Below are 13,030 nucleotides of genomic sequence, written 5' to 3'. Positions count from 1 at the left end.
TTCTTGTTCGGGTGAAAAGAAAGGCTGGTAGTTGTAGGAAATGCAGGATGACGAGAGATATTGAGGTTTTGGTTAAGAAAAAGAAGGAAGCGTATGTCAGGTATAGACAGGATAGATCAAATAAATCCTTAGATTATAAAGGCAGTAGGAGTATACTTAAGAGGGAAATCTGGAGGGCAAAAAGGGGACTTGAGAATAGGGCCGCTGAAAGATCACCAAGGCAGCATATGTGTGGAACCGCAGGAGATGGGGGAGATACTAAACGAGTATTTTGCATCATTGTTTACTGTGATAAAGGATATGGAAGATATATAATATAGGGAAATAGATGGTGACATCTTAAAAATGTTCATATTACAGTGGAGGAGGTGCTGGATGTCTTAAAACGCATAAAGGTTGGAAATCCCCAGGACCTGATCAGGTGTACCCTAGAACTCTGTGGGAAGCTGGGGAAGTGATTGCTGGGTCCCTTGCTGAGATATTTACATCATCGATAATCACAAGTGAGGTGTTGGAAGACTGGAGGTTGGCTAACATGGTGCTACTATTTAAGAAAGGTGGTAAGGAAAAGCCAGGGAACAATAGACCGGTGAGCCTGACATTGATGGTGGGCAAGTTGTTGGAGGGAATCCTGAGGGACAGGATGTACATGTATTTGGAAAGACAAAGACTGATGAAGGATAGTAGGCATGGCTTTGTGAGTGGGAAATCTAGTCTCACAAACTGAGTTTTCTGAAGAAGTAACAAAGAGGATTGTTGGTGGCAGAGTGGTAGACATGATCTATATGGACTTCAGTAAGGCAGTCAACAAGGTTCCCCATGGGAGACTAGTTAGCAAGGTTAGATCTCATGGAATACAGGGGGAGCTAGCCATTTGATACCGAACTGGCTAGAAGGTAGAAGACAGAGGGTGGTGGTGGAGGGTTGCTTTTCAGACTGGAGGCCCCTGACTAGTGGTGTGCGACAAATATCAGTTTATATAAAATATTTGGATGTGAATATAGCAGGTACAGTTAGTAAATTTGCAGATGGCATCAAAATTGGAGGTCCAGTGGACAGCGAAGAAGGTTACGCCAGAGTCCAATGGGATCTTGATCAGATGGGTCATTGGGCTGAGGAGTGGCAGATGGAGTTTAACTTAGATAAATATGTGGTGCTACATTTTGGAAAAACAAATCAGGGCAGGACTTGTACGCTTAATGATAGGGTCCCGAGGAGTGTTGCTGAACAGAGACTTTGGAGTGCAGATTCATAGTTCCTTGAAAATGAAGTCTCAGGTAGATAGGAGAGTGAAGGTGGCGTTTGGTATGCTTTCCTTTATTGGTCAGAGTATTGAGATGAGGAGTTGGGAGGTCATGTTGTGGCTGTACAAGGGCATTGGTTAGGCCACTTTTGGAAGATTGAGTGCAATTCTGGTCTCCCTGCGATTGAAAGGGTTCAGAAAAGATTTACAAGGATGTTGCCAGGGTTGGAGGATTTGAGCTATAGAGAGAGGCTGAATAGGCTGGGGCTGCTTTCTCTGGAGCGTCGGAGGCTGAGGGGTGACCATATAGAGGTTTATAAAATCGTGAGGGGCATGGATAGGTAAATCGACAAGGTCCTTTCCCTGGAGTGGGTGAGTCCAGTACTAGGTTTAGGGTGAGGGGGAAAAATTTAAAAGAGACCTAAGGAGCGACAACTTCACGCAGATGGTGCGTGTATGGAATGAGCTGCCAGAGGAAGTGGTGGAGGCTTGTACAATTACAACATTGAAAGGGCATTGGATGGGTATATAAATATGAAAGGTTTAGAGGGATATGGGCCAAATGGGACTTGATTAATTTATGATATCTGGTCAGCATAGACCAGTTGGATCGAAGGGCTGTACATCTCAATGAGTCTGGGTCTAACTAATGGAAGGTGGAGGGAACAGGGAAATCCTCTCCTGTTTGATGGGTGAGCACTGTACATGCATTCATGGCTGTATATATGTTTACATGTGTGGGTGTTCAAACACACACATCTTTTACCCCTCCATCCTTCTTTCTCACTCTCGCATGCCTTGCCCTCCCTCCCCACCTCTCCCAGAACACTGAATTTCAGCAAGAATGTGAAGCTTTTTAATTTTTAATCTGGACAGTCAATCTCGAAGATTAATTTATTGTAACTGCGTTATTGTAATGAATTTTCAATTTTGGTGAAGAAAGTTGTTATTAAATTTCTGGAGATAATGCATTTTTTGATGGAGAGCTCCAATTAATTTCATTTTGAATGAGGATAAGAGAAAAGGGCCCCTAAATTAATTGAAGCGTGATTATTGTTGCAACACGGCAGTAGACCTTTCATATTTTATGAAATATTTTCGATTATTTTATCATAATTTAGATTAATTTATCATATTTTAGATTACTTACAGTGTGGAAACAGGCCCTTTGGCTTAACAAGCCCACACCAACCCTCCGAAGAGCAACCCACCCAGACCCATTGCCCTACATTTACCCCTTCATCTAACACTACGGGCAGTTGAGCATGGCCAATTCACCTAACCTGCACATTTTTGGACTGTGGGAGGAAACTGGAGCACCTGGAGGAAACCCACACAGACACGGGGAGAATGTGCAAACTCCACACAGACAGTTGCCTGAGGTGGGAATTGAACACTGGTCTCTGACGCTGAGAGGCAGCAGTGCTAGCTACTGTGCCACCGTGCCACCCAGCTAATTAAACCAAACACACAGAAAAGCTCACCTTGTCTCGTAATCTCTTAAAGTATAAGTGACTGAGAACTCTCTAACTTCCACTCTTTAAAGAAAAATATCAATTTTAATCTTTAACTCTCAAAGTGAACATTAAAGAACAACTATTTACAACTCTTAAGCCTCCTTTCCCTCCTTTCTGTTATCTACCTCCAACTCTATAACAATATACTGATCCAACGAAAGCCCCTATTAAAATTACAGCAACCTAATTTTTAAAACCAGACAGCGGCTGTTGTTGTCCTGATGAAGGGCTTTTGCCCGAAACGTCGATTTCGCTGCTCCTTGGATGCTGCCTGAACTGCTGTGCTCTTCCAGCACCACTAATCCAGTGTCCTGTCTTCCTCTGGCTGTAGATCACTTTGGGTCGTGTTTGGTCTTGTGCTGCAAAGATGTTACAGGTGAAAAAGGTATATTTGATAGAGAGTGTTTTGAATGGCAGTCTCTCTCTCTCTCTCTCTCTCTCTCTCTGTAGCAGGTTGTCACACTCTCTGGCTAGTTGTGAAAATGTCAGCTCATTTACACCTCAAACATTGGATTGTCTCATTAGTTCAATGTTGGCAAAACAGTAAAATTCAAATTCAATTGGGCTTTAGTATTCTGGGGTATAATTTAAACTGATTGGTTAAATTCATGGTGGTCAAAATAACTGAGGTATCTAGTTTACCGCCAAATGTTGCACATTTTCAATTTTCTAGTACACTTAGACTGCTGGTCAGTCACATGACAGTTGCCTGCAAACTCTCACTGCAAACTCTCAAGCTTTCACACTCTCAAAGGTACAGTATGCACTTTCAACTTCATCACAGTACCTAAGAAGTTTGCAAGCATGTTTTAAGTAAAACAATGTAGGTAAATAGGCAAAGAAGAGAAGTTTGCACATAACCGTGCAAAAACCATTGATAGCCTTTAGAAGCTTGAAACTATGGAAAGGTACTTATATTTCTGCATGTGGTTTTGAAATATTTGGATGCTAACACAGTGTAGGTCACAGTCGCTCTGCACTAAAGCACCTTACATGATTTAATTTGGAGATTATTCTGTGCTGTATGCATTAGTTTAGCTGTAAATAAACCTACTAGACTTTACTTTTCAACTAAACTGAATCCATATACGTCGTTATGTTGTGATAATGCAAGAAATTAGTAGAGCACTGTAAGATGAAATTGTTCTTTCATGCGAAAGGTGATGGTGAAATAGCAATCCACTTTACTTTCCACCCATGCTTTCTTGGTGTTCAGTAGTTTCCCATGTCACCCATTCCTGTTTTGTATGTCTGCCCAAGATGGCTTTACAGTCATCATAACTCTTCAAGTCCGTCCTGGCCAGGATTCATGCTAGAGTTTTATGACTGTGTTTCCATGCTTCATACGCAAACTCTCAAAGCAGCTAGAGTAAATGTTATAAATTCTCGATTTGCTATTGTGTCGCTGTCAGCTGTTGTAATTCTGGTCACAACCTTATTGACTTTGGAGGTACATTGACCTATATCTTTGCAAATGTAGATTCTAGTAATACAGTTATCAAAAGTATACTCAACTGTATCTTATTCCAATAGCTTTTATTGTATGATCACTATTTTGCCATCTGTTTAAGGATTGCTGGTTTTAACAATGTCAATGAGTTTGCATTTATGCACTGCTCAATAACAATCCAAAGTAAATGAATTCTGATGAAAAGGTATCACAAAAATTGAATGCTGTTCCAACAGTTTGCCCTTCTTCTGATTATTTGTTTGTCTGTGGCTGTGTCTTTCATACGTCACAATATGATCCCGGACCCTACTTTTCAAATTTAAATACCATGCAATTTTTCATACGCTCTTGAACACCATGTAGAGTCCTTGTGATCCCAAGATATCCATTAGACATTTTGAATTATGTCCAGATACTGATTTCATTCAGGTATTTCTCACTTCAATGGGGAAAAAATGATGCGTTGGTGTGCATTGTTCAGGCATTGGTGTTCCCATTATGTTTTAAAAATATGCAGTATGCTAAAGGAAATGTTGCAATGCAATTTAAAACTGGCTGAGGACATGATCCTTTCAAATACTTGCTGCATAAGTCACAAGTTGAAATCCCAGTCATTGTCATTTACTGTAATACAGAGGGGACCGTTCCGTTCATGCTAGTTCTCTGTAGAAGAAATGAGTCAGTCCTATTCTCCAACTCCTTTTATTTGTAACCCTGCAGATTTTGTCTTTTGCATGAACTTTGCACTCTCTCAAGGGCCTTTGCATGCCTCCTAAAGCGTGGTCTTCTCTATTTTCCAGGCTTATTATTTCTTCATTTCCCCTCTCAAAATATTAAATTTGACCTGGCTCTTCATTGAAGAATTTACAATTATTAACGGTACACCCTCCTTTTTTTTGTTTCATTATGTTGTTTGTTGCTGAGGAACTCCTAGCTTTGGTTGTTATCTTTCTCACTTGTTAGAATGCACTTAGTGTGTGCCTGTAACATCTCTTCCGCAAAGATTATTCAGGCAGTCACTGGATCCATTTTACTCCTGCCACATTCTCCTTTTCATTCCTTATAAATGTGAAGTTCTACTTTTATACTGTAACCTGTTGTTTTGCAAACCTTATGACTGTTCTTAGTGACACTTCTGTCCACCTGGCCCACCTTATTCCACATCTGATCCAAATGTTCCTTCTCTCTAGTTTAGGACCAAGAACATATTGATCAGGGAAGTTTTTCTGAATGTATTTCATAAGTTTCTCTCCTTCCTTAGTTTTTGCTTTAACATGAATGTCGTTGATATTTGGGTAATAAATATTCTCCCATATCGCCACTGTATAGTTCTTGCACATCCCTGTAGGTCTTGATAGACTGTCCTACATAACATGATCGTAGTCTTGGTTCTCAATACGAAACAAATGGACTCTGTTCTTATTCCCTCAAGAGCATCTTTCTTTCGAACACTTCAATATCTTTCCTAATCAGTTCTTCTACTCTATCTCCCTTTTTCCTTTCTTGTCTTCCTTTCATGTTATTATTGCTGATTATTAAGTGTGCAGCCCTCCTCTTTTTTTTATTGTCACATCATATTTCCGCATGGCAATTTGTGCATGCAGTTTACAAATCTTATTTAATATACTTTGTGTTTACATATTTGTCTTCAAATCCTGTCTTTTTATTTCTCACTGACCACCTTAATCCACTCCTATCTAATATGGTATTATGTGATGCTTTCTAATTCTGTCACTTTGTACGCCTGTTATCTCTTTATTTTGTGCTGGTGCCCATCCCCCTGCTGGTTTAGTTTAAACCCTGTCAACTCTGTCAATCTCCCTCTGAAGACTCTGTGTGCAGTCCAATCAAGGTGCAACCCATGAGTTTTGAATAGAGGCTTGCTAACCAAAACTGGTCCCAGTAACCTTTGGAATCTGAAGTCCTCCCTCCTACACCATGCCTAAACATGATCCCTGTTTTCCTATTTCTGTGCATCGGTAGGACATACTACTAGAGTAATCCAGAGATTTACTATGGAGGTTCTGCTTTTTTACTTCATAGCTGCTGAAATTCTGATCTTCATACTTGCACTGTATCACTGTCTGAACATTTTGCGTCACTTGCTTCCTCCTTGGGATATCCTGCTTTCCTTACCCTGGCACCAGGGAGATAAATACTGTATGTAGCATGCAGGAATCACAATGATGGCTATCGGACTGCTTGTCAGTACCCCCTGATTATGGAACCTTGTACAACTGTTGCACTCTGTTCTTAATTTCTCCTTGTGAAGTCCCTTGTCCATGCATACCATTGTCTGAACAGTGCTTTGAGGTGGTATTCCTCCCAGCAACCTTCGATACGGAGTATGTGTTTGGGAGTGGCAGACAACATTAGGTCTCTCCTGTTGCCTGTTTTTTTCCTGCCGTTATTGATCTTGTATCCCACCACCTATCCATCTTCTATCCTGATCATGCACTGGCAGAAAGCTGGTCACCTCCTGGAGTCATTTTCTGTGCACACCAAATATGTCCTGTCCTGAAGTTCCATTATGGTGCGTGAATTGGAAGCAACAGATTTCAGATGTCATGTGTGATATAAAGCAAAAACTTTGCCCCTCTTACACCATAGTTAATACCTGATTTCAGCTACTTTATGAATGTTAATTGGAAACATTAGACCTGCTCTGTCCTCGCTCACTCTTATTAATTCACTCATCGTTATTCTTGCCCTGAGTGAAGTTTTTATTTCTCAGCTTTTCATTTAAATGATTGTTCGAGCTCAGAAAAAAGATTGGTATTAATCAGTAAATCATCTGCTTTCCTTCGTTGGCCCACTTGTTTATTTCTCAATGCATTCAGTTGACTCTGAATCTTCTCATCACCTAATTTTTATACCTGCTGCTCTATTATTGATTTTTTAATCTTTGAGAGTCTTGTGCTTGCCCCTGCTATTGCTTTCATTCTTTTACCCTCCTTGTCTAGCTGTGGCCTTGAATTGCCATTTTTTTCATCCCTCCACGGTCCTGCTGTGAGTTTGGTTTAGCTAGTTTTTTGCACTGCACTTGACTCTGTATTTTTAGTACATCTTTCTCTCTGACAATAATCACCTAGCAGATCAGATATTAAATTTTGTGATTTTACAGAAAGAAACCTTTACCAGCTCAAGTGTATGTAACCTTGAATCAGATTTTTGAAGATTTCTTGGTGACAACTGAATTATATATGAATTAGTTTTAGTCAACCTGTTCAGAGATGTTGTTATGCAGGTGGGAATTGAACTCTGGTCTCCTGGCCCAGGGATAGGGAACCATGTGATATGCATTTTTAACCAACCTGTTCAGACACTTTATGGTACACCACTGAAGCAGATGGGACTTTTGAACCATGGTTCATTAATTAATTCTCTCGGTTCAGAGGTAGGGACACTATCCACAGTGTTACAAGAGCCCACACCTTGTGATATATAGCCTACAGATATTTGGAAATAAATGAAGAATAAAGAGACATCTTAAGCTGCATCTCCAGCATGTCATTTAGCAATGTTTCTGATTGTTGAGGCACCTGCATTGAGTTTGTTGAAGTTAAACAATGTTGTGATGTTTGTAATATTTCATTATTCCCTTCTGGTGCTAAATAGAGTTTTGAGACCTATTTTTAAAGTACTTGTCCTGCAATTATAACAGTGTATCTTGCACCCTGTTTTCCTGATGCACTTATGTGCTTTTATAATGTGATGGTTGCGTTCTTGTGTGACCCTGCGCTATATAAAAATTATGCACTAAAAAAAGCACATAAATTGCGTTATAGCCAACAAGTTTTAAAAGTTTGCGCTTTTGAAATAGTACCCCCTATTTGTCAATCACATCATAGCCAATTTGCCTTGATGAAACTTGCATTACAGCAGAATGACCTGCATGTAAGACAACATTTTCATTATACCGCGGTACATTGGACAGTATAAACCGAACCAAATCAAATGTGAAGCATGTAAAGCTCTGCCACGGCTAATCCCTGTATCTGTTATTTTTCTTCTCCACTGAACTGGATTTGGTTCCTTAGGTTCAGTTCTCTCTTCATGGCAGACCCCAGTGTAGGCTAGCTTACCCAACATTGATGTCTGATGTCCAGATGTGTGCATTTTCAGTGGGAATTGTTGGGCATTGGTCAGTGATTATGTTCTGCCACCAATGCTTTATCTCTTTCTATCTCTTCCAGGCTGGGAGTAGTTATGGCATATGTTATATTTTCAGACTATAGTATGTTTTCTGTCAGCTTGGCTAAGATTAATCTAGGTTGGAGGCAAGGCTAGGCACATTCCAATTTGTTTAGCTGCTGGTACATGATGGCGGAACCAGAATATAAATCCACAAACTGAATCATCCAAGATGCCCAGAAGAGTCAAGTTTATTATATTCCTGTTTGACCTTAAATAAAGGATAATGGCATAAAGAGTTGTGAAAGATGATCTTTATTAGGTTGCTTCTCTTAACCTCCAACAATCAGGTTTGAATTCTTAGTTTGAACTTAAATAATGGCTGATGAGCAGAAATCAAATTCTGTCTTAATAGTTTAATCCAGTTGATTTATTCTTGTTGAAAGTGCATAGAAGATTCAGGAGTTTTACTTTAAAATTAAACTAATAGATTGGAGTAACAGCGGTCCCTGGAAGGGATTTTCAGCATTTAACCGGTAGAATTACAGAGTCTGTCATTGTGTGGTTCTGAGTGCTGCAAACAGATGGTTAACTGAGCTTATTCCTTAAAGTTTTAAAATTCTATTAATTTCTTTTTGTATTTTATACTTTATTCCATACATATTCATATGTTTTATTTACAGGGGTGGCACAGTGACTCAGTGGTTAGCGCTGTTGCCTCACAGCGCCAGGGACCAAGGTTCGATTCCAGCCTTGGACAGCTGTCCATGTGGAGTTTGCATAATCTCCCAGTGTCTGCATGGGTTTTCTCCGGGTGCTCCAGTTTCCTCCCACAATCCAAAGATATGTAGGTTAGGGTGGATTGGCAATGCTAAATTGCCCATGCTGTCCAGGGATGTGCAGGCTAGGTGCATTAGCCATGGGAAATGCAGGGTTACAGGAATAAGGTAAAGCGGGGGGTGAGTCTGGGTGGAATGTTGTTCGAAGGGTCAGTGTGGACCTGATGGGCTAAGTGGCCTGCTTTCACACTGCAGGGATTCTATAATTGCACTGCAATCAGAAGAGGGTGGCACAGTGGCTGAGTGGTTAGCACTGCTGCCTCACAGCACCAGGCATCCGGGGTTTGATTCCAGCATTAGGCAACTGTCTGTGTGGAGTTTGCACATTCTCCTCATGTCTCTGTGGGTTTCCTCCGGATGATCCGGTTTCCTCCCAAAATCCAACGATATGCAGGTTAGGGATGTGTAGGTTAGGTGCATTAGTCAGGGTGAATGTAGAGTAATGGGTTTGGGTGGGATACTCGTTGGAGGGTCAGTGTGGACCTGTTAGGCCGAAGGGCCTGTTTCCACACTGTAGGGATTCTGTGATTCTTTGAGTTCAGAAAAAGATGAGCTGGATTAAATTCTAGAAGAGACAGACATATTATCCTTGGCTGAAGGAAAATGATTTCTACAGCTTTTTGGAACTGTTGATCACTTTAGTTTGCACAGGACATTCTGAAGTCGACAACGTGGGAGAGGAGAGAAACGGTGGATGAGCTGTGTTGAGTCTGTACTAGATAGTGCTCTATCTGCTTTACAACATTATTTCAGGTTAAAGTTCAATTGGAATAACACCCAGTGATATGAATGTCCTTACAATGCTATTGAAACCACCAAAATCCTTGTTTAGAAATTTGCTATATTGTCCATGCCATCTGACCCTGCCCTTCGTGCCGTCTTGACTAAGAATCAACTGCCCAATTTTCCAAGCCAGATATATCCTGTTGTGCTAGCATTGCGTAAGCCCTTTCTCAGCATAGAATCATTTAACACCGAAGGAGGACATTTAGTTTAATTTTCTTTCCCCTGTATACGCTAGTGCACTGTTTTCTAAAACCCCTTGTCCATTTTATAAATTGTTATGATGTCAATGGGAGTGGAATGGAGGAGAATGTGTCATAGTTAAACAGTTGTACAGCATGGAAACTGCCTTTGGTCGAACCTGTTCATGCCGGCCAGATTTTGTACATTAATCTAGTCCCATTTGCCAGCATCTGGCCCATGTCCCTCTCAACCCTTCCTATTTATATACCCATCCAGATGTATTTTTAAATATTGTAATTGTACCAGGCTCCACCACTTTGTCTGGCAGCTCAATCCACACATGCACTATCCTGTGCCCCTCAGGTACCTTTTATATATTTCCCCCTCACCTTAAACCTATGTCCTCTAGTTTTTTTACTTCCCTGTCCTGTGAGAATGATCTTAGCTATTCACCCTTTCCATGTCCCTCATGATTTTATAAACCTTTGCTTGAGGGAAAATAGCCCTAGCCAATTCAGCCTCTCCCTATAACTCAAAACCTTCAACTCCGGCAACATCCTTAGAAATCTTCTCTGATGTAGTTAAGCATCTTTTCAAGCTTAACTAAATCATTCCTGTAACAGGGAGACCAGAACTGAATGCAGTATTCTAAAAGTGGCCCAAACAATGTCGTATACAGCTGCAACATGACCCTCAAACTCCTGTACTCAAAGCTGTGTGAGAGTCGGGATGGCAGATCTGTGAGGTAGCATGTGCTGGGAAGTGTTTAAACTGCAGGTATATTTTGGAAAAAAGATTGACTCTTTCACTGACTTTTTGGATCAGACATCAGGTCCAAAAATCTGTTAAGCGATATCCACAATAAACAATACACAGGTGGGGCCTTTGCAGCTGTTAACAAGCAGTTGAAACTCGCACCTCTTGGCCTTGAAATTTCTTTGCATGACCACACTTGAGCCCTTTTCTGGTGTTTGGTCATAGACGTCATGGTTGTCATACTCCGAGAACCATAGCATCTTAGTGAGTTTTGAGAAGATTTGCAGCTCAGGCTGAGGTTTTGGATGTAGGTTTGCTCGCTGAGCTGGAAGGTTCATTTCCAGACATTTCGTTACCCTACTAGGTAACATCTTCAGTGGGCCTCAGGCAAAGCACTGCTGAAAATTCCTGCTTTTTACTTGTGTTTGGGTTTCTTTGGGTTGGTGGTGTCATTTCCTGTGGTGATGTTAATTCCTGTCATGCAGAGACTTGAGCAAATAGCTCTGCCAACCATCCAACCCAAACTCTCTGGGTCCACTACACGGATGACACCTTTGTCAACACTAAACGAAACCAGTTAGAGGAAACCTTCAAGACCATCAATAATACCCTTAGTGGCATAAAATTCACTAAAGAGGAGGAAAACAACAACAAACTGCCATTTCGAGATGTCGCAGTAGAGCACACAGCCAATGGGAAACTTCAAACCAGCGTCTATAGAAAAACAACACATACAGACCAAATATTGAACTACAGAAGCAATCATCCCAACACCCACAAATGAAGCTGCATCAGTACACTATTCCGACGAGCCAACACCCACTACAGAGCAGAGGAAAATCACCTATGCCGTGTATTCAAAAAGAATGGGTACCCAATGAACACAGTCCGCCGATTTCTCTGCAACAAACCCAAACAAGCAGACATAACATGTCCAGAAACCTTAGCCACTCTCCCCTATATCAAAGACATCTCTGAAATGACTGCCAGACTACTCAGACCCCTTGGCATCGTAGTAACCCACAAATCCACCAACACACTAAAACAGCAGCTAATGAACTTGAAAGACCCTATACAGACAACAAGCAAAACTAATGTCATTTACAAAATACCGTGCAAGGGCTGTAACAAACACTACATTGGACAAACAGGCAGAAAACTAGCCACCAGGATACATGAACACCAACTAGCCACAAAAAGGCATGACCCTCTCTCTCTAGTATTCTCACATGCGGATGAGGAAGGACACCACTTTGACTGGGACAACACATCCATCCTCGGACAAGCTAAACAAAGACATGCACGAGAATTCCTAGAAGCATGGCATTCTAACCGGAACCCTATCCACAACAGATTGAGTTAGACCCCATCTACCACCCCCTGAGAAAAGGAACAGGAAGTGACTTCACAAGAAATGACATCACCAACCCAAAGAAACCCAAGCATATAAATAGAAAACAGGAAATTTCAGCATCGCTTCGCCTGAGGCCCACTGAAGATGTTACCTAGTAGGGTAACGAAACATCTGGAAATGAACCTTGCAACTCAGCGAGCAAACCAACATCCAAAACCATAGTGTTGCTCTCTCATAAGAAGTAGATGACCGATGGGGAATGGGGCAGTGTTGAGAGGATAGGACCTTCGTGGTGATCTCAGCCAGTGTGGGAATTGAATCTGTACTGATGGCACCACTCTGTCACAAACCAGCTGTCCAGCCAAATGAGCTAATTACAAGTTCATTTTCTGGGACATGAAGGTAGTAACTTTGGGTTCCTGCCTGTGACATCACTCAAAATACTGCAGATGCTGGAAATCTGAAACGAAAACACAAAATACTGGAATCAATTGATTCCAGGATACACAGAATACTGTTAATGCTGTGAGATGACTGCCTTGTCACAGTCCACTCCACAAGGAGTACATGTGCTGGTAAAAATTGGAGGTAAAAACAATGACTGCAGATGCTGGAAACCAGATTCTGGATTGGTGATGCTGGAAGAGCACAGCAGTTCAGGCAGCATCCAAGGAGCAGCGAAATCGACGTTTCGGGCAAAAGCCCTTCAGGAATAAAAGCTTTTATTCCTGATGAAGGGCTTTTGCCCGAAACGTCGATTTCGCTGCTCCT

General features: G+C 41.3%; 1 protein-coding gene across 1 annotated transcript in view; it reads left to right on the top strand.

Moving 5' to 3' along the window:
• ipmkb (inositol polyphosphate multikinase b) overlaps positions 1–13,030 on the top strand; it is a 109,142-nt gene that overhangs the window by 41,978 nt on the left and 54,134 nt on the right. The window lies entirely within an intron of this gene.

The sequence above is a fragment of the Chiloscyllium punctatum genome, chromosome 38 (assembly GCF_047496795.1).
Source record: "Chiloscyllium punctatum isolate Juve2018m chromosome 38, sChiPun1.3, whole genome shotgun sequence".
Classification (NCBI taxonomy): Eukaryota; Metazoa; Chordata; class Chondrichthyes; order Orectolobiformes; family Hemiscylliidae; genus Chiloscyllium; species Chiloscyllium punctatum.
This window is presented reverse-complemented; position numbering and strand designations above follow the sequence as displayed.